General features: G+C 36.3%; 1 protein-coding gene across 1 annotated transcript in view; it reads left to right on the forward strand.

The window, feature by feature from the left end:
* Nucleotides 1-23,849, forward strand: part of LOC114463285 (nuclear receptor coactivator 3-like) — a 54,515-nt gene that overhangs the window by 3,686 nt on the left and 26,980 nt on the right. The window contains exon 2 of the mRNA XM_028446756.1: nucleotides 22,361-22,416. The gene's annotated coding sequence lies outside the window, so the exon portion shown is untranslated. The remainder of the gene's footprint in view (nucleotides 1-22,360; nucleotides 22,417-23,849) is intronic.

Here is a 23,849-nt window from a genome sequence, read left to right on the forward strand (position 1 = left end):
GTCTTGTGTAGAAAAATGATTGATTTAATAGTGGATGCTTGTGCTTCACGCCTGTCTTAATTTGTTCCCTCTCTGCTCTGAGCGCAATATTTTTTATTTTGATTTTTGCAGCTGTTACTGGACATAGAATCATGTTTAGGCATTAAATGAATTATATTTGATATTTAATCCTTATCACCAATATAAGTGCATTGCTTTTTATTTTTTTAAACGGTATTGACACTGATATGGTTGCTGGTCGACCAATGAAAATCTTGGTCGACCACGATTTAAAGTTGTTTTGGAGACTCATAACTCTCGTGAAGTCTCATCCTGTGAGACTTCTTTACAAGAAGATGAACGTTCCAAACCTCCTTATTAGTGATCGACCGATTTTGTCAAATCTATTTTCAGGACAAGGGCGAACAGTTCCCTTTCATAATATTTCATGAGATGTTTCACTCTATTTTTTTTACTTGTTCTTGTTCTACATCCCCTGTTTTTATTATTTGTTAAATATTTTTTACTTGGTGTTGTTCTACCTCACCTTTGTTGATTTCAATTGAGACTTGTACCATTGTCATCATCATTGTGTAATTTTTATGACGTAAATTGAGGGAGCAAAAGTAGTGCCGGCTCCAAATATTGGCTCAAGGAAATCTGCAGTTCGTATCGGTCATCAGCTGAGGCTGATGGAAAAAAAATTGGTATTGGCATCGGCCCTAAAAAACCCATATCAGTCGATCCCTTCTCCTTATAACTCTGCATTCCTTTGTTTCTCATCTAATGTGGCAGTAATAATTTTTAAGTATAAAGTCTAAGAAATGTCTTCTCTTCTGTCGACACGTACGTGCGCCATGTTTTCTTGGAGATAAGTGGTCATGTGACCAGGTACCTTACGTCCTGTGATGTGTAATTGTGGAAACAGTGTTTCCATGGTGCTTTTGAGACACATTTCAAATGGAAAGTTAATGCAGAAAAGTTTATACATCAGTTACATATTATATCCCCACTGATCAATCGACCAGGCTATTGACCATTGTCGATTAATCAGTAAAAGCTAAAATTGAGTGAATAATGTATTCCAGGAGCTGTGTGGCTAAAAATGTCTTTTTTTAGAATTCCATTATGATATGACGTTTTGGGAATAGTTGGAATTCTCAGTGTGGGAACCTGTTCAATGAACTGTTTCTGCTCATAATCGTGGCAAATGGAGCCCCCTGTCCCCCCCATTCTCTGCTCCTTTATCTCCCACTTTCTTTCTCCTTCACACAGGGTGTCAGCCTGTGTTCACAATGAATCAATCTTTGGGGGGATTCTTTGACTACAGATGGGGTGCAGAAGTGACTGCAACGTCTTTGTCTGCCGTTCCCTGTGCTCTCAATAATTCATTAACTTATCACTTTTTAGCATTGGCTCTGGGAGGAGTCTCTACACGGTGGTATAGGCAGATTATGTTGCTACATCAGCTAATTAGTCAAAGAGTGCTGTCATTTACATCTTAAACCAGCTGTTTTCTTATCGTCAATGATTATTTCTGAAGATTTAATACTCAGTTTCATTTGGGCTGATTTCTAAAGCCAACGACCTAAACTGGGATACAAGTTTCTCAAAGCAAGTCAAATGTTCATAATGAAAAATAAATACGTACTCAGATACAATTTAAAGATAATCAAGAATGTGGTGAAATAACACTAAGAATGAGAATTTTGAAATGGATTGAATCAAAAGGCAAAACTTGTTACTTCCTCCTCTGACACTAAATTCAACCTTTGTTTTAATTTGATTGTGGATCACAGCAGCTATATTTCAAAGATAAGGATATTAGTGCTGGGCGAGTATGTCTCACTAGGATAGAAAATTCAACATCTAGTCTGATCAAAACTATTTTTATTTTTGCTACATTTTGTTTTTCAGAAGTGAGAAAGTTATGGTTTTTGCTACAGCACGAAGGTGAACAAAGCCTAAAGTCTCCAATTTCACGTTTAAAAATGTTTATATAACTTTACAGACTATTAAACTTCTCCAATTTGTACCAAACATGCTATATAGGGTTAAGAGTCAACTGCTTTTATTCATTTAATATTTTATATGTTTCAGAATATTTAGGAAAATGGGAAATATCATGCAAGACATTGTTTAATGACAAAAATCCCATTGAGATGTGTGAGATATATGGTTCCAAAACTATATTTTTGAAACCTTTAATAACCGCTAAATGATGAATCACCCCCATGTTTTGTATAAAATACTGCACAGCTGTATGAGTGGAGTGTAAGGCTTCTGCTATAATGTGTCACCAGGTAAACTCATCACCAGTTCAGCTACTACACCATCAGCTAAACCTGTCTTTGTACCAGAGCCTTTTCACATTTGAATGCAGTCATAATAATTGGAACCGCTTGTTCATCACAACACATTAAAGGCTCAAACATACGTGGGCGGACTTCGTTTTGCGGGTGTCCGCCTTAACAATTAAATGAAAAGCTTAGATTTTACTACCACGCTGACTTCTACGTGTAGTTGTTACACAAAACACTGCTCACTCGGCATTGTATCGACCCGCATTAAATGTTACACCGACCTGTATTTCACCTCCTGGTGAAACAAAGCAGGAGAGATAAACAGAGCTTAGAGGAGAGACTTGCAGATGAGCTACAACAGTAGCGACTAGTGATACCGATACATCGGCCCATTTTTATGTGTATCGGATTCAGCATCGGCCGATGCTAGCTGCTGCATTCGCCGATCCGCATTATTTACAGAGCAGAATTTTTTTTTTCTTGTTCTACATCACCTGTTTTTAATATTTGTTAAATATTTTTTTACTTGTTCTTCCTCACCTTTGTTAATTTCAATAAATGTTCCTTTTTAAAAACTCGTACCATTTGTTATCATCATTATGTCATTTTTATGATGTAAAATGAGGGAGCAAAAGTAGTGTCTGCTCAAGAAAATCGGCGGTCCGTATCGGTCATCGGCTAAGGCTGATGGGAAAAAAATCGGTATCGACATTGGCCCTAAAAAAAATCCAGATCGGTCTATCCCTATTAGCGACACCTTTAAAACACGTCTTAGGAGTACAAGGACTACAGAAAATAATCATTTTAATGGAAACTACTACGCAAAGTTGGGCAGAAGTACAGTATGTAAGCTCTGAGGAGAGCGGACAGTCCGCACTGAGTCCGTTGTGCGCGGGGTCCGCCCAAGTATGTTTGAGCCTTAAAAATACACTTCTGATGAAGCTCTGCATTATTTTCAGTCACAGGATAACATGATCACTAGTCGCACCTTAACATATAGCGCAAACGGGAATAACTTGGGCATATTTGTCATAATTTTTAGATATTCCCTCACCCTTTTTTCTGTGGAAAATAGCATTTAAATGTGAGATATTATCCCAAAACATGCTTGCGAGGCAATTCCAAGTCGTGTTGTGCCCCATTTTTTCTTTTTTTTTTAATAGAGAGAGAGAAAAATAAAAAAACGGGAATTCTATTTTTTTCATTTGTGTTCTTTATGCGATCCTGGAAAATTTAAGTGCCAATGCCGGGCGTCATGTGGCCCACAGACCTCAGTTTGAACAATTTAGATTTAGTGGACATTCATACTGTTGTCCCAGTTTGGGACCAGATGGAAACAGTACATGAAATACATCAAATATGTTGTTTAAAAAAATAAAAATAAAAACATCCATTTATCTTGCTTTTTTCACACATTTCTTTCAGGTTTTGTTTTTTTTTCACTCCTGATTTAGAGTCAGTCGAGCATAGTCACAGAAATGAAGTGAGGATTTTTCTGCTTTTGCGTGCTACTATTTGATGAGTGGCTAATCTGTCATAGTCGAGCAGCATTTTTGTGTCGCTGCTGTGTGAATGGATGGCATTCTTTGAGTGGTTCGTCAGCCTCTACGTAAGAGATTCTGACATGAAACGTTTAGTATTGAGCAGCTGCTGGTCAGTCATGTGTTGTGTTGTGTTGTGTGTTTAATATAAGATTAATAGTTGTGTGGGCAGTCTCTAAGAGGACTCGTGATGATGACACGAAGCTGAAAGGAAAGCTTGATTGTTTCCCTGTAATTGAATTATGACTCCAGTGCCGAGCTAATCGATTATACCAGTCGCTCTGTTTTATGTTTTAATGTGTCGTTACTTGTGATGCATTTTATTGATTATTTCTAGAGCTGAACAAACATGAAGGCTTTTTTGTTGTAATGTTAACATGCTGTAAAGCTTTTTTTTACAGCCATGTTTAAAAAAATAAATGTATTACCCATTGTCGGCTCAAACGACCCAAAATGTAACGAGACTCAACTTGTCTCGAATTGTCTTGGTGTTATAGAAAATTACAATATTGCCTATATCAATATATTTTTTATTGTATAGGGTATTTTGGATTAAACTACTCGTTTTAGGAGTCGGCTCAGTTAGATGGATTCTTGAGTGCGTCCTAACCCAGACCTTCCCCTAAACAAGCCACACTACAGAGCTCACTCACACGTGCTGTCCCATAGAGGAGTAAAACCAAAGGCTGCACATAATGTGCAGTTTTTTGTTTTGTTTGTTTTCATCAGCAAGTTTAACCCACAATTGTCTTTCTTTATTGAGTTAAAAATATTGAGATTTATGTTGTATACCGCACTGCTGATTCTACCTGAACAGATGCTGGTTGCACTTAATTTTTTACATTAATATTGTATTATTTTTTTTGTATAAAAAACAAGCAGAAGAGTCAGGTAAACCTAATTTGTATTTTTAATGAAAATGTAAAGTACAACTTCCTTACTTACTACGAATAAGTAATAATTCTGAGGTTATTGAGGAAAAACTCTTAGTTAATGGCTCACTGGTTGTATAATAAGGCCACGCAGAATAAGGCATTAATAAGTACTTAATAATAATTAATAATTTGCATGCTAAAATGCAACTAATTAATGGTTTATAGCCAAAAAAGCCAAAAGCCTAAACTTTTTACGTTTTGGGCTTAGCATCTTGTTACATCATTGACCAGTTGTAACATTTTGGGTTTTATTAAAAAAAAAATTAAATTACATTTTAGGCTCAGCACTTTTGTTACATTATTGACCGGTTAATACATTTCAGGTCTGTTACATTTGGGGGCGTTGTTACATATCAGGCTCTAACATGGTCTCTTTACAAAGACACTCCGGTCGTGATCATCTAGTTGTGTTTATTAGTTACAGTACCTTCGTACGCGAGTGTTGCCGTGGCAGAATTCAACAGGTATGTTTGCGTTCTCCTGCCTACCTCGCTGGAGCTAAATATAGAACTTTCTGCTCAACAAGACAGTCATGTTTCCACTGCTGAAATATTTACAGTTGCCCGAACAACGGCGGGTGAGACTGTGAGGTGCTGAAACCGGATTAACCAGGGCGAGCACGTCCACTGACTCACACAGACTTTGGTTCTGCACAAAAAGTCCCACATTCATCTTTATATCATCTTCTCTGAGGTAAAGAGTGAGTATTCATCGTCTGAAGCACATGTGGGCCATGCCTGCTTCTAAAAGCCCAACACACAGCCTGAAGCAATCATTGCACCCAATTGGAGTTTATAACCAGCAAAGGTTTTGGAACGGCTCTCTTTCTTGTCCTTATTGATTGGATGAAGGCAAGAGTTTATTAGGAAAGTGAGTGCCAAGAGCTTTGTCCGCCCCCCCCTCCCCATCCCCTCCCTTCCATGGCCTTCCCCTTTAACTTCAACTCCCCCTTTAACTTTCTCTCCCCAGCTGAAGAATGCTCGTAAAACGGGTTCACCTGAACAAGCCAGTGGGAGGGAGTTTTGTTACCATAGTAAAATGTTAGCTCGACCCTGTTTGTATTTTGTTTAGGGCCCTCTTTTACAAAAAAAACAAAAAAAGAAGAAGAAGGAAAAAAAAAGTTGCTTAGGGAGCAATGGACCGGGTGAAAAAAAAGTGTGTTTGTCAGTGATAACCGCTACCAGATGCTCCCTGTGTCTGTTTTTCAGCATAAAGGAGAGAACGAGAGAGGCTGGTAAAGTGGAAACAGAAAAAACGATGCTGTCATGAACTTTTGTCAATGAACTTTTCAACTTCTACAACATCATGGTCTCTTTTCATCTTAACTCGTCCTTTCTTCCCTCAGTTCAGGCTGTACTTTTATTCATATCATAAAGTTGTTGTTATACCATAAAACCCAAGACTGCATTTAGAGGTTATTTATTTCAGCCCTAACCTTTTGAAGTTGAAAATGTGAGCCAAAGGTAATTTCTAGACTTTAGTTTTTTGTTTTTAAAAAAAAAAAAAAAAACCATATGAACGAAAGAGAGACGATCTCAGAGAAAGACCAAGGTTGTGTTGTAAATGTCATACTAACGTACTACTCGTCACGTCAAAATCAGTATGTAGTGCATTCATATTAGATGGTATAGTACATGAGAAATACCCAGATGTATACATTTTTTAACTATGCACGATGGGCTCACTATTCATACTCAACCACTATGATCTAGGGCTGCACGATTATGGCCAAAATGATAATCACGATTATTTTGATCAATATATTGTCACGGTTATAATCACAATTATTTACCATGTTGGGGACAAATCTGTATTTCTTTTGCACTACTAAAAAAAAAAAAACAGTTTACAGTGCAAAATAAAGCTTTAAATAAAAATTATACCAAAAAATAAATAACCCAAGAATTTAAAATGTACCAAGGGTTAACTGTATAAATACACTATTACAGAGTGCGTTCACAAAATGCAACTCATTGGAAACGATTACAGCTCTCATCAATCCACAAAAATAACCTAAAGCTGCCACTGACTAATGATTGAGAAAGTGCATGATTTGATATTTAGCAGAGCGCACATTTTAAATGTAAATATTACTGACGATCAGGTTAATTTAATCATGTTTACAATTAAAATTTGATTAATTGTGCATTCCGCTTCCACTGCAAGCAGAATGCAAAATGGTCCTGGGACTGGCTTCAAGCTCAAAATCTAACATTCCCTTTACAAAATAAAAGCATCACTTCTTGTCTTCTAATAGATTTTTAACACTGTAAATAGGGCTCTTGTTTTGAAGTTAACCAGAAGTTTTGTCAGAAGCACAATGGAGGGTCTCTGAAATGTCGGCATGAATGGCAGGAATGTGTCTACATGAGTTTTATGGATGAAATGAGCACATGTTGATATTCTACTTGGTCAATTTTTCACTTCAAATGTTTTCAGAACTTTCAAAGGTGGAGAATCAACAGAGATATTTAGCCTCAGTGTGATTCAGGTTTTTGTCGTTGTAGGTTCCAAATGCATCTTGGGAAACTTGGAAGTATACCTCAGTGGGAACGCTCGCCATCCTAATCATACTTATAGTATATAGTAGACAGTATATACTTATTGAGTTTGTAGTTCATAGTACGGAGTGTGACATTTCAAATACAGCCCATTTACAGTATATGATCATGAAAGTTTACATGAAGGTACTTTACTTTTATCATAAATCAATGTCAAATCATGCATTTCCTGCATTCTCTTGTGTAAACTAAAGAGTTAGACTTTGAAAGTGGGTTGCAGGATATGGTTTCTGAGTATCTGGATTAGACAGCAGCTGCAGCTGGAGTTGATGCTAATATAAGCAGCTGGAAGGGGATATAGGACCGGAAATCATCTTCTTTTTTTGTTGTAGAAAATAAAAACCCTGTATACAAATGGAGTGCATGTATTGGATGGAAGCTCTCTGCTTACCGTCATTTTTTTTTCCACTCTGCGCTTTATTGCTGTCTGAAGTTCAAAGAAAAGTCAAGTCATGTCTGAGAGAGCTCAACGCCGTCGTAAAGGGAGCAGACTTTTCTTCAGCATGTCAACACTGCCATTGATATGTATGTGGTGAATTATTTAATCTATTTTTAAATGGGAACTTTGTTTTTTTTTTTTACCTTTTCCGTGGCTGAATGGAAAAATTTTCCTTTCATTTTACTGCTCCTCATTTAGCCTAATGACGTCAACCTGGTTTTTGGCGCTCGTTGTTTATCTAAAGGTTGCTGCTCTGAAGCTCTCTGTTGTCGGCTGAGAATGTCCTCTTAATGGGCTGTCTGTTACACTTCCAGATGTACTTTTATCAATCATTGCATTTTTTTGGATTATCCTTTTTCAAATTAAAACACCACACAATCTTAAACAACTTTATTCTATACTTTCACTTTCTCAAATATAAATCTATTTCAAATAAAGTTCAGTATAAAAAAGGAAGAAAAACAAAACTGTGTAACAATATCTGACCTGGCACATCTTTTCACTTTGTGCAATAATCCTGGCTACTCTGTATTTGTTACACAATGTTTTAATAGAAAAACTAATTCGAGAAAAAATATTTGGATTTGCCAGAAATTTGTGATATAAAAATGGAGGTTGGGAAATACTGTAATAAACTCTCCGCCACCAGGTTAACAGTTTAAAAAATCCCATTATAATATGTGATATTGTCCCAAAACATTATTTGTGAAAGCTTTAATTACCGCCAATCGGCGACTCCCCCACACGTTTTGCGTGAATAGTCGCGCAGCTGTGATTGGAGATTAGGGGTGGGAATCTCTGGGTACCTCACGATACGTGTCACAAAGCTCAGGATAATGAATGTCTCCCGATATGACAATACTGCGATTATCAATATATTGGTCAGAAAGCAATCTACGATAGTCCATGACATAACAAGAAAAAAAAAAATACAATTTTTATTTTATATCTCTGAAATACAATAAGTTGAAAAAGTGTCATATGAACAGTGACACTATTTTCATGCAACATCTCTGTAAATAAGTGTCAACATACCAATGTAAATGAATAAGTATCTCCAATAGTGCTTTCTGTAAACAAAAAATAGGGTCTTTCTTACCAGTGACACCATTATAGTGCAATATTCCAGTAAACAATATATTGGGACCTTCAACAAACAGTGACAACATTTCTGTGAAGACATACCTGCACATTTTAGTGAAAAATCAGAAAAGGTTTTGGAAAAAAGAAAAAAAAAAATACTTAGCGCGAGCATATTGATAATTGATCGTGCGAAAAAATATTGTGAGATATCACCATATCGAGATATCGTCACACTCCTATTGGAGATGCTTCTGCCGTGAAGCGTCACCAGATAAAATGATGACCAGTTCAGCTAATACACCATCAGCTAAACCTGTCTTTGTTCCACAGCCTTTTCAGGTTTGAATGCAGTCATCATAATCTGAACCAACACATTTAAAAACACACTTCAGATGAAGCTTTGCATTCATTTTCAATCACAGGATAACATGGTCACGAGTCGCACCTTTACACATAACGCAAGCTTTGGAACGGGATTATTTTGGACACAATTTCATGATGTTCCATCACCCATTTTCTGGTGAGAAACAGCGCGTAAATGTGTGATATTGTCCCAAAGAAGGCATATGTTTGTTTTTTAATATACATAAATTAGCACAAATTCAGATAATTACATGATACGATTAAGATTATCATCAGTTCTGTGTTAAAGTTGAACAATCTGTGATTCTACCATCACCTATATCCATCTAATAATGGTTAATAATGGTTGGGCCTCTGGCCGACGGAGTTTTCTCGTACGTCCTCTCTGGAATCTTTTCCACCTAGGTGCTGTCAACACATGGAACCGGCCAATTGAAAGAAAGGAAAAGGAGAAGCTTGGGGGGAAAAGTGGAGATGGGAGGGGCTGGAGTTGTGAAACTGGCGTCAGACCATCTTTTCAGTGGAATTCTTTGCAGGGGTCAGAGTTCAGTTGCGGCAGCGCGGCGCTGTGATTGGCTGAGGAAAGGTGAAATGAAAACCACAGTAAACTTTTGACCTCAGAGCAGGAGCGCTGCAGGAACGCCCAGGCTGGGCTCTGGCGTGGTGGAACAGAGCCCGCTCTCTTCCTGTGTTTACTCCGACCAATCCAACAGGGACGGTGGGGAGAAGAGGAGGAAGGGAGGGGAGCAGGAGGAGGAGTGTGGTGGAGAACAGAGGGAGGAGAAGAAGGAACAAAAAGCAACAAAAAAAACTGTCATGGTGGCAACGTGCATGAAACTTTCCTGTTTATTAATGCTGCGATGAAACCAAACAACATGGAGTCCATTTTAAAAATGTTTTAAAAGTAATAGCTTGTTAACTTATCAGTAGTGCTGGACGATTTGGAGAAAAACTCATATCTCGATATTTTTTCTCAAAATAGTGATACGCAATATAAATCTTGATAATTTTATTTCAAATGACGTCTAACCAAAAAGACAATTCTGGGTTAAATCTGATGAGAAGATGCCACACAGGCTCATTTATTAACAAACAGCTGCACAATATCAATTCTATTCTATTTTTCTCTTGTAAGGGACAGCATGTGTGAGTGAGTTCAGTATTGTGGCTTGTTTAAGGGAAGGTCTGGGTTAGAATGCACTCAGCAATCCATTTTACTTTTAATGATCTGAGAAGTAGTGAAAGGGGAGAATCAAACCCAGAAACATCTGGAAATATTTCGTAGACATAGGCGTCCCCGTACTGCATGCACAAGCTGTAATATCACCAAGTTTATCATTTTTCCGGTTGTTAGACCTACTATCTTATCTAAATACCCCTTACCTATATATGCCAATACCGCAGTGTCTAAAAAAAAAAGATATGACCTGTTTTTCTTCCAATTCTTAGCTTCACTGAGTTACGTGGTAACACGCAAACACTTTCAGTGGATTATTTTTCTTTAGTGTTCGGTGGATTCTTCTTTGTTGGTGTTTGACGGTTTCTTCTTTCATTGAGCGGACTGGGTATTGGAAGTAGTTTAATGGTGTTAAGCATGTTAATAGGTTAATAGGACCTCTCCCACTACTGTCGGTATCGGCACAACATGAATTATTGTGCATAGTTCCTGTTATGAAAATATACGTAGGCTACATCTGAATAAGGTAACCTTTTAAATAATATCAATAATTAATAAAAAAAAAAGTGTTTCTGAGCAATAGGAACTAATTGCCGATAAATAAATCCCAATAAAACTCTGGAAAACAGTAACCAGGAATAAACATTTGCTCCCTGGTAAAGATGGTTGCTCTAACAACTGATACAATAATAAACTTGGTGATATTACAGCCTGTGCATGCAGCATGGGGCAGAATTTACTCTGTCTCTGAGATGTTTCCTGATTATAGTATCTCCCTTGTGAGAGCAGTGACTCCTAAAACAAGTATTTTAAAACAAAGTAAACATTAAAATATATATATCAATATATTAATATCTGATGCTCAGTGTGGCACAATATATAATTTTTTATATCCTCAAAATAAAAAAGTCAATATATCGCCCAGCTCTACTTTATCAGTGCACTTGAGAAGCTGAGATTTGTTGGTTCATTAGTTGGTGGTAAAGACGAGAGCTTTTATCAGACTGGGCTGCATGGATGCTGATCAGGCCCCGACGCTCTGGCTCTTCAGATAAAAGACTGTTTGACCATTGATTAATGAACTAATTTCCATAATATTAGCCCCGTGTGATCTCGTGCGACGTTGGTTTGGTCGGTCACAGTGGTTCCTACTGAAATAGACGTATCGGTGCTTATCAAGCGTCTCTATGCAGCGACATGTGAAGCTTATAGAAAAACAGGAGGTATTATTAGAGATGTAGCATCATTGTTGGGCTATGCAGTGAGCAGCCTTTGCCCACGTGGGCCCCGTCCTTTTCTTTTTGTTCTTTGTTCCTATTAATGATGGATAGTTGATGGAGACACACACACACACACACACACACACACACACACACGGGAATCTTCCATTCCTTTGTTTTCACCGTCATTTATTTTCCACTGGTTTTTCAACACATTGCAGTTTGTGTGGGAAACGCAGAGATGCACACACACATTGGACCAAGCTGTTGTTAGTGTTTGCTGGGTGGGGGGTGTTTTTATAAAGGAAATACTTGTATAAAGGTGGTTTTGCCTGTACTTTAAGAAAATATTATATAATTATTATTTAGTTTAACAATTCATATACAATGGTTTTGCAAGAAGTCATTCTCCGTCTGTCTTTGTGATTGTTTATATGAAGTACCGTTGTTATCACTATTTTCTTTTTTTAAAACGGTACCAAAAAAGTAATTTAATAATGTCTAGCCGCTAGAGCAGGGATGTCAGACTCATTTTAGTTCAGAGGCCATATATGGACACAAAATACTAAATATGTAAGAAACTGACAATATCCAAGCAATAAGTGACAGATATCAGTCCCAACAGTATTTTCACTTTAAATTTCCTAGATTTGTGAACAATTTCTATTTAATAAGTGAAATATGTCATAATTTGAGGATTTTGTAAGAATTTTGAGTTTTTCAACAGTTTAACAATTATGCGATATAAGGTCCTAGTTTATACAGCGTCACTACTAAAAGCTAAGTGGTGAGTTTCCATGTTTCCCAGACTGGTTTTTAAGCCTTCCTGGAATTTTACAGCTGCCTTTCCATCTAAATGAAGGCTTTCTCAGAGCAATTTAAAGCTTTGCTTTTTTGTAAATCACAAACTTGTAGACACATGCTTCCCATGTGCCCGTTTTATAGTTTGGCACAACTCTCCATTTTCATGTTAAAACCTAAGGTGTCCTGAGTCATCCTTTTTTAATCAAATTCTACTCTACTAGTAAATTGTGATCTCAAGTTCATCAAAAATTGTCTTTTTCCAGAGTTACTAAGCATGGAATTGGTGCGAATACAATTAAATACTAGATTTTACAGAATTAATGAAACATTTCTACAAAAAAGTGTATATCTACCTACAAAGAGGATCAGATTTTCGTTTTAAAATTTCCCAACTTTTTTTTTTCGACGTTCATCCATTTCCGCCTCAGTTTCACCATTCCTGTTTTATTTGCGTTTCTTTGGCTTTGACCTAATTAGATGTCCTCACCGCCTGATAAACCTCCATAAATTGTGTGAAAATAGTTAACTGTTGTCATTACATTCATATTTCTCAAGTCCACTGTATTTTGCGCGATTGCACACGCTAAGGCCACGTCCATTTGACGTCCGTCAGTTTGCTAAAGTTGCTACACATTAGTCCACCCATTTTACCATGGAGAAATACGTGTAAATGTGTGTTATTGTCCCAAACTAAAGTCTGGTATATGGTTCTGCATCAGGACCTACGCCATCGACATCACTCAGAAGTTGGTTAACTGTAGTTCTGTGTCGAGGGAACGCATCGCTATGCGAAAAACGTCAACATGTATGTTACATAATTTGTGTAAGCTACGCACCATGCGGGCGACGTCATTCGGGCGAAGTCATTCGGGCACACCAGAATAGATAGCAGGAAGTGTTTGCAAATGATTTCAAGGAATTAAAATACCAAGAACTGGTTCTAAACAAGAACCGGTTTTTGATTTCAGCCATAACTGTACTCTAATTAAACTTTATCACTTTTCTCAAGTCTTTTTTGTAAATGTAAATAAGTACATTTGATTTATATAGGGCTTTTCACAGATAAAATCACAAAGTGCTGTACAGGCAAAGGTGAAACTAAAACAACAGCAGCAACATCACAAAGGGATAATGGAACACAAGATAATTTAAAACAACTGTAGGAACATCATAAAAAGATCATCAAAATTAAAAGCAATTTAATCAAAAGCCTTTCTGAAAAGTGCGGTTTTCAGATGCTTTTTAAAAGAGTCCACACAGACAAGCTCACGGAGGGACTGGTGTAGGTTATTCTAGAGTCTTGGTGCTGCCGCCTGGAACGCCAGGTCACCCCAGGTTTTAAAATGAGTCTTTGGGATCTGCTCTCACTCCTAACAGCAAACATGACTGAAAATACTTTAGAAGTACTGATGGTAACTGCTGCCAAACATACTTTTCTATTACTTGGATGTAGCATAATGATTGATGGGTGAAGATATTTGTTCTTAGTTATTCTCAAAAAAAAAAAAAGCCTTTTGACTTAAGTGTTCTATTCAACATATAGAAATTGATATTATGTATTTATACAAATGTTTTAGCTTCTAGTTCCAGATGTCCGTTTCTCTCAGGCTAGCTAAACCAACATATTTGCAAACTTAAGGGAAATGAAGGAATGTTACTAGTAAGTTCAGAGAGAGTTGAAACAGTTTATCACTTTAGGACTAAAACAGTCTCTGAACAGTGGAGGGATCTTTGATAAATAAAGATTATATTACAATAAAACAACTCTTCCAAATGAAACAACTCGTGAAGGTGCTGGGCTAGGATTGTGTGAGGCTCCTGCTTTACTCAGCCTGGTGTACGAGCCTACGAGGAGTTTTTATCATCCACAGGAGGTGGAGATGTTCTTTGAAGATAACAGGAAGTCATTCTGTCCTTTTGTTTCCTTTTTTGCACTTGATGTCCCAGACGGCAGTGGGCACCTTTTGTTACTTTACTGCTTTGCCTCTGTGGTGTGTTTGTGTGAGGATTAAGAAGGAGAGGATAATAATTCTTAACATTTCTTCTGTCTTTGATCTCATTGTATTGAAAATAGATTTCTAAGTGTCCTGATTACTTTGTAGCTCTGATCCGTCCCTCTTTCTTTTTTTTTTTTTTTTTTCTTGTGATTTGGTGGATGTTTGTGTCCGTTTGTGTGATCTTTGTTTTGGATGGGTCAGTGTTTATTGTCAAGCCTGCCACTCTTTGTCTCAGGAAGCTCAGATTGCAGGCTTTATTTCTGGCAGTGCAGGAATGTGGCCCTCACTATTCTGGTCCTGACTGACTAACGCTGCCATAGACCAGGACCGGATTTGTGCGTTCTAATCCAGACCTTCCCTTAAACAAGCCACACTACAAGACTCACTCATACATGCTGTCCCTTTTAGTAGAAAAAGCCAAAAGTGGCTCATATGGTACAGTTTGTTAATAAATCTGATGCTCAGTGTGGCACTTGGCGTCAGAAAAAAATAACCCTGATTTGTCTTTCTGCTCAGACTTCATTTTAAATAAAATTATCGAGATTTATATCGTATATCGCCATTTTGAGAAAAAATATGTAAATATGAATTTTGGTCCATATGGCCCAGCCCTAACCGCAATAGTTATTAACATATCTGCCTTTAGGACCCTCCATCATCTCTCAACAACAAGCTGCAAATTCTAATTATTGAAAAAGATTTCAGTTTTTTTCTGGATTGAAACAGAACCTCCGAGCTTGACTAGGTTATGAAAGTTCAACTAAAATGTTAAAACACAGATGTTACAGATGCTATAAAAGGAATATTTCATCAATCTTGTGTTTTAAATCTACAACTAAAAACTGCTTCTTGGAAACTATAAAAGTAATGGGTCATTTCAGCAAATGTTCTACATTTTCTCTGTTTTTGAGGTGTTTTTTTTTGTGAGGTATAGCTTCTCGTGTTTGAAGCATATGGTAATATTTTGAAGGAAAAACACCCAAAATAAAGGAGAAAATGTAGAACATGGGAAATTTGTTTCTAATATAAATATAAAGTTTTCAAAATAGTTGTTTTTCTGTTTCAATGGTTTTTATATTTTTCATTTTACTAGAGAAAAACGAATAAACACTCAATTATTATGACATCATTATGACACAGAGTTTGATCAAAACAGCACTCTCTTATCGAGGGGTTTTGTTATAAATCAATTTCGCTGTAACCTGCTCCATGTTTTCATTTACTGGTATTTAAGTTGAATTTTTTCCTCAGTTTTTCTCGCGTATGTGTGTGTGAAGGTGATGGTTGTAGTAAATCACTGAATTTTAAAGCATATTTAAGTACAATTGTTACTGCAACATATTGCATTAATACAATTTTCTGTCTTTTGTATTTTTTTTTTTTAAATACACTGTACTTTGGGGATTAATTTAACTTACTTTAGTACATTTAATTTGCTAGTTTAAAACTTTCATACTAAGGAATTTTTCAATACGTGACTTTAACTTTTAACAAAAGCTACAAATATTTCAATTATTTGTGCCAATGTGCACTATACCTTTTATACATCATTTTTTAAATAATGCATTACTTTTTTTTAGTTATTAGGTGTTCCATTTTAGTGATAAAGGTATTATTTCTGGAGTTTATTGCTCAGTTTCATATCAGTTGTTCCTCTGTTGTAACAAAAGTACGGTAATCAAACTGAAATAAAATACACTATAAGTCATAAAAAGTTTATTTCAATAACATGAAGATTTACTTACAATATAGAAAGACATTGTTTTTTAGGTGAGAGGCGATTAATTTTACCTAGGACACCAAAATAGCTAGAAAAGGTCTTGACCTCACATGATTTAGCATTCGTACGTGAACAACACACAACCAGTTAAAACTGTGTCGTTTCATCATAGTTTTTTTTCTTCAGATTTGATTGTTAAATAACTTTTAAGTAATTATTTAAATTAAGATTATAATCTTTTAAACAAACTGACTGTTTTTCTTTAGGTTTAGATCTGCTCACAACTGTTTCCCTGTAAGTACAATCATGTATGACTGCGATTGGTGTGCTTGTGTAGACACACTATATATGAGACACTATGTCTAACAAATTGTTCCGTCATCTTTTATAGGAAACATTATTATTATACGCTATTTTTTACTGACATGCTTGGCTGTCATATTCACTGTAGTCGTTGGTGTTTATGGGTTAATCTAATTACATAACACATTGTGGTATTAATATAGTATTTGCTGTTACCTGTATTTTTCTCTGTACTAACACATTTCTTTTTGCGTAATGGTTGTGTAACTGCAATGTTTGAAAAGTATTTATTTGACGTGTTAAAGATTTGTTGTAGTTTCCAGTTCTATTGTCATCAGACATATGATAAACAAACTGATAATAAGTAGCGCCAGTGTTTGTAAAATAATCAGCAATGTTTCTGTTCTTTGCTTTGGTAATGAAGATATTCATAGTCCTCATGTCTGACTCAGCGTTATTACTGATTAAAAAAAAAAAAAAAAAAAGCTTATGTCTACATTATATGTAAATAAATGAAATAAATCCTTTGGACTTGAACGTTTCTACTGCAGATGCAGGTTGTTATTCTGTTATATACTTGAACATCTAATATATATGCTATTTACTATATATTGATATCAAGGGAAGAGATTTTGAAGTGTAAAAAACACTAGTGGCTCACATTTTCCGTGATCGTGGAAAGTAAATGGAAAATACGCACATAACTTTGTGAAACGGAACTGGCAATATGTTATTATTCAAATTTTTTTGTTATAGTTTTCAACAAAATAAAGCGAAAATTGCAAATCACAGGGATAATATAGCTCCACTTGCATGTTTTTGGACAACATCACAGGTGGTGTACATCTATAGATGGATGTACTTAATTTAATAAAAAAAAAAAAAAGAATTTAACAACTTAACAGGATCAGAATCTTTTGTAAAAGCACAAGTTAAACTTTTTTGAATAACGTAATTTGACATTTTGATAAATAAACATACCACTTGTTTTTGATATTGGTACTTGAATTACAGTTAGTTAACATTTATTTGTTCTCGCAAGTTTAAAAACACAGAAATTAATTGTATTTCATGCCATTTTGTATTTAATTATTGATATTGCGATGTATATGATATTGTTTAGTTTCGGGATATATATCGTATTGTGTCATGCAAATCGTGAATCGTCAGATTCATGGAAATGCACACCTCTAGTCCCTCAAACATGCATCTTTCCCCACAATTTTTCATCCACTAGGAAAAAGACAAGATCATGTCAGACATTGGTTTACGTAGAGAGTGTAATCTGTAGTGAGAATAAGTCAAGGTGGTGCAGAGAAAAACAGAGAAATGAAAGTCAGGAGAGAGTCTGTAGAGACTTGGGAAGATAATATCAAAAACTCTAAACATATGGATTATGTTCAATGTATCTTCATAACCAAATATGATTGGTTGGCTATGATGTGATGCATTTGATTGTGAAATGACCTGACAACAATGTCCATTGATCTTTTTAAAACAAACAATTATAATTTACTCAGTTTGGTGTAGAAATGTAAAAAAAATACTTATTTTAAAACATACTTGAGTACAAGTAAAATTACCGATTTAGAAATATACTCAAAAAGTACAAGTATCCATAAAAGCAACTGAATTACAGTAATGTAATTACTTTCAGCACTGTAACCTATGCCCTCTCTATAACATCAAACGTGTTTACACCCATTAGAACCTCAGGCCAGACTTTGGACATGTGCAGAAGAGTGTGTACTGTGTACAGTATGTCTGTGTACACATTGGGCAAAGGATGTTAGAGATTAGACCTGCCAGTCAAAGGAGAAAGTTAGGAAAGAACAAAATGGTTGGAGGATGCAAAAGACAGGAGAAAATGGACTTGGGTTACAAGCTGCATTAATCACTGAAGAGAACAGAAGAGGTCCCGTTTCAGACTTTAACCATTTTCATGTCAGTTTACCCGTTTGTGTGGCATATCCGTTTCATTGTCTTTCCCTAATCTACGTCATTACTGGCTTGTAAAACCTCCCAAAATCATGCTAAACAATGAACATGCTTAATACGATTAATGGAGTTAACTATTGTTATTTTCATACTTCACTATTTTTGAAGTCTGTTCATTTGCTCACGTTGCTACATGTTAGGCCCCTGTTTTACACTGTAAAATTGCACGTAAATGTGTGATATTGTCTGAAACATGTCACAAACTCTCATTTAGCTATTTCTTTTTCAGGAGGTAAACTCAGCTAGTCATAATATGTCATATTTTGGATAAGAATTGACAAATCTGTCTCCTTGACCACCCGTTTATGTTAAAAAGTTGCATGTAAATGTGTGATATTGTCCCAAAATGCATGCTAAGGTATATTTTTTTGTCATATTCCATATTGCGCTTGATTTTGTTTAAAGAATAATTAAAACAATTTAAAGAAATTAAAAAATATTAACAATATTGCCATTTCCCTTTCGGGAAGTGAATTTAAAATTTTCCATCTGTTTTCTGTGATCTTGGGGATTTCTGAGGCCCGAAGGACAGACAGTTGGAACCCAAGACCCACATAACTATTAAAAAGGTCAATTTTTAATATTCTTAATTTGCTCTGAAAGTTTGCATAATTATCAATGAACGTGTAAGAAAACCCCCATATAAGGAGCTTTAATGATGTGAGTGTTGTACTCGTAGTGAGCTTGGTGTCTCATGTCTTGATTGTCCTCCCCTCCCCCCCCTGCCTGTCCCCTTCCTCCTCCCCCTCTGTATTCAGTCACTAAGCCAGCGTTGACTCCTCCTCCGCCTCCTGTGGTCCACATCACCAGGAGCTCGTCTACTTTTTCCTCAATTACATCTCACTTCCAGAGGTTACACATACGTGTTCTCACACACAGCGTTCTAGGACGGAGAATGGATTACAGAAAAACACAATGAAAACATGAATATATGTTGTTTATAGTTTCTGTGAATCTGGCCCATGTGTTGTTGTTACAGAATAATAAAGCCATGTTTGGATCATTGACAGAGGAGGGAGTAAGGAAACACTTTTCTTTTTCTCAGAGTTTAAATTATTCAGGTGCAGCGTTAGCTCAGTTGCAGCTCTGCGTTTGGGTCTGATGTGACCAGTGGTCTGTGATGGTGTAACACACACACACACCCACACACACCCTCAGTGATGCAGCTGGAGAGCGACTAGCACAGTTTGTGTGTATCTTATCTTCTTTTAGGATTTCAGACTGATGAGGACACATTTTTGATTGTTCATATTTAATTCAGTCTTTTAAATGTTATTTAGTCATCATTAAAATCACAGTTTATTGCTGGTTAAATATACACTACATGTACCGGTAGTAGCTTCTGTAAATTATGTTGAAAACAACATGAGAGGCTTATCTGCAGTAGTTAGACAGTGCTGAAGGTCGGTGGATTGGGGAAACAGTTAACACTAAAGATTAAGTCCTAGTTATAGACTAAATCCCATTTAAACCTGGACTAATCAAAATATTGAAATAGTCTGACTTGTCCTAGTCTGGAGTTAAAAATACCATCCTTTCTTGAAGGTGAACTAAGGGTGCTTTCACACCGGTTTAGTCCCGGACTCGGTCTGAATGGGTGGAGGACCTCTGATAATTTGATCACCTTGGTTTTTGGCTCAGTTTGCATTCAGAGAATAACTTCTGATCTGCTCCAAACAGCCCCTGGTGCAGTTCCATGAGCTAACCAGTTGAGGGGGCATTACTTGAGTAGAGACTGTTTTCTAGACAGAGAAACCAAAACCTGAAGAAGATCCTCTCATCTATTGGTGAAAGCGATCATTTAAAAGTGCTCAGAAACTTCTGCCTTCTCCGTTTGTTCTATCACAACATTCAACAACAGAGTAGCAACAAGTTGTCGTGCTTTTGGTGGTTTTAAAGATCTATTTTACCCCATCGCCGGCTCTCCTGGTCCCACAATGCCATGCGCTCTACATCATCGCCGGTACTTCCTGTGTTTAGTCCGCTCCTAGAGCGGTTGTGTTCTCGGCGCTGCTCAATTGCTCTAGGCTTTGATTGGAAATGCTCCGAGACCGGCAAAAACAAGCGCCCAAACGAGATGGACTATCCCAACAAACAAGCATTTTAACCGCTCTAGGATCTGTTGGTGGGTTAACTCAAGATTTAAAGCTGTTTGCCTCATTGTGCATGGTGGAAATGGATTACCAAGACCAGAAAGATAATTACAATTTATACAGAAACAGAATTATCTCTTTGAAGGATTTTGATACAGATTTTCTTGACTGTTTGCCTATGTTACAGACAATGCATCTGAAATCTAGGAACTCTAATTGAAAATGCAAAAATGGACATTCTAAAATGGAAAAGGAAATTCTGAACTTTTGTCCCGATATTTATAATCAGGCCTCAATATGACACAAAAATACTTCACATGTTTTTGAGACAAATGACTGTATGTCTGGAACGTGCATCAAACGGACCGTTGTGTCAAACTGCGCTCGTAATTTCTTTTAAAATCTTGTGAATCTTAATCACGCAGCTGCGTGGGATTTCAGTTAATGCTTTGGGACCATATCACACATTTATGGTATTTTTCCCATAAAATGGTGGTCGAGCGTTTAAGTGTGCACATTTTGATCGACTTTTATGACATTGTAATATTTAATTTGAATAAGGCACAAAGTTGACAAAGGTTACATAGAATGAGGCAATTTGCTGCCGTTTCACCTCTTTGATGAAGGACTTTCATTTTGATTTAACGTCCTTATTTAGAAAACAATATAAGATGCGTATGCCACATGGGAAAAAATACGCATTTCAAAGTTGGTGTTCAGCACAATTGTTTTTGTTTATTTGTTTTTGTTGTTAATTCAAGACGTTTGTTTTCAATGATGACATTTTGTATTTGAATTAATAATTTCCATTAAAAACATCATCTCACTTTCAGTGAATACTTTCTTTAGCCTTTTTCCCAAACTAAATTAGAGGTCAAACTCCAGTTCCACTCAAACATACACTAAAATGTCTCACACCAGCTTTGAAACATTAGCAAGATTCATTGTTATTTAGATTCCACGGCATGCTTTGATTAGTCCTTGATTGATTACTTTAGTCTGAGCCTCTGTGGTCTGGAACTAGTTAATCTTAAATTGAGTAACATCTCACAAAGTGATTGGATTAGTGTAGATTCCATCAAGACAGATTAGTTTTGTTTTTTATTTAAGAAGGGCCTAAATGTTTCTGTCTTAAAACATATTTCTTTGTTCCTTCACCTTAATTTGTTGTCAGACAAATCTGTGTGTGATAATATCATAAGGTTTCATTTATTCAGACAACATTTTCAGGGATTTTTCTTTGAAATATACGTTGATCTTCTGACACGTGTCGACTGCCAACTGTCAGTCTTCCTCAGGCATCTGCTGATTGCTTTGATGTCAGGAGATCAAAGTAAATGTTCTTTAAAAAAAAAAAAATTGCCTGAATAAATGAAACCGTAACTTTATTTAAAAAAAGAAGACAAAAATAACTTGCTGGAGTCATTATGCGGAAATCTGTGTTTTTTTTAGAATGAAAACAATAAATATTCAAGTTGTTATTGATGAGATTACAGTCTTGTTTCATTCAGTAGATCACGTGTGTTCACGTCACACTGACTTTCTCTGAAGTTATCTCCCAGCAGTAATCACAGAAAGTGTACGCCGGGGGTCCCAGACTGATAAACAGAATATGTAAATAGTGGGGACGAACAGCCACATTTCCAGGAAAGGGAAGTGGTGACGCGGTGGAGGACACAAACAGGATGCTATCTGCTTTGACTTCCTGTGCAATTATTGAAAAAATCTGCAGACGAATTTTCCATTAGGAAAAAAAAGATTGTAATTTTCCGAGATGCTCACAGTCAATGTTCAGTCTCCCTCTGAGAGCTCTGGTTCATGATCTTTTCTTTCTCTTTTCTCAGAAAATGTTGCGACATTGAAATCACACTTGATCCTGGATGGAGTTGTACTGGCCAAGGTGAGCTTCATGTTCAATACAAAAAACAAGAAAAAACCGACTGCTCAAATCACTCCTACAGTTAGTCCAGGTGGACAAACCATGAAAGATTAAGATCTCACTATTTTTAGCGGTGTGATATTTCTCACTTTGGCAGCTGCCGTTTGCTGATTTCACAACGTCAGACGAAGCTGAGGCTGGTCAGTGGTTCTACTGCCAGACCTGTAGGGAATACTTTGTTGAGATTAATTCAGACTTCTATGTTTACCAAATAACGTTCCAGTTTTAATAAAAATAACCACAAGTTAAAGAACTTAAATCTGGGATTCTTTCTGGTAAATGTGCTCATCATTACAGGGGGTCGATATCCACGGCCCGGTTTTTCAAAAAGGTTTAATCCGGATAAAATTGATCTGGATTTGGTAATCCTTTTTTCTTTTTTTCTTTTTTTGGCTATCCATGATCCATTTTACTTTTGAGTCGGTTTTTAAAAGCAAACTTTTCAGGATCATCTTTGTTTGAGGGGTACTTCAGGTTTTTGGAGACCCTGACCAACCTCCTGCATTCTGCCAGAACCGGAACCAGAACATGACGTGCAACAAGGGACGCAATCGTTAGACTCTATATTTGTTTTGGATTTCAAAAACCATCTAATCTAAAAAGAAAACAATATTTTTGATTGTGATGAATTAAGTACAATTTTTGGTCAATATTGAGCTGTTTGGGGGATTATTTTATGACTGTATTTACTGTAGGCCTTTATAGTTATAACCTACCTAATCACTGTAATCTGACAGATGAACAAATCAAATTGAAACCTAATGAATAATTGGCTAAACTGTATGATCCAAATATAGTATTATTTAATCCACTTTAAAAGTGTGTAATGAAACTTTTAAAGTTTGGGCCTGAAATCCACCCTTCTGATGGATCAGTTTAATCCAGATTTTTTGGATCAAAGTAATCCCAATCCTACTAAAAAAGTTCTGAAAAACCTAAACTAAATGTTTGATCCAGATCAAAACCATATTGGGTTACGTGATATAATCCAGTGGTTCTCAAATTTTTTTGGCTCAAGTTCCCCTTTTCTCTTATTTCGGAATCCAAGTACCCCCTTTGCTCGACTGCAACATTTTGCCATTTAGCTTAGAAAAATGTTTAAAAACAACTATAGAGCATAATGATGAAATGAACAAGTGATAACACGCATTTTAAAGACTCTCATTTTGGTAAATAAGTAGATAGACACAGTATTTAGTGCAGTGGTTCCCAACAGTCTTTGGATCGTGACCCCATTTTGATATCAAGAATTTTCTGGTGACCCCAAAGACATTTTTTTCTAGAAATAATTTTTGATCATGTTTGAGCTCAGATTATTTATTTTTTTTACTACATTTTAGTTGAACTAGATTCACATAGAAAGTATAGAAATACAGTTGTTAAAGATTGTGTTG

Source organism: Gouania willdenowi, chromosome 5 (assembly GCF_900634775.1).
Source record: "Gouania willdenowi chromosome 5, fGouWil2.1, whole genome shotgun sequence".
Taxonomy (NCBI): Eukaryota; Metazoa; Chordata; class Actinopteri; order Blenniiformes; family Gobiesocidae; genus Gouania; species Gouania willdenowi.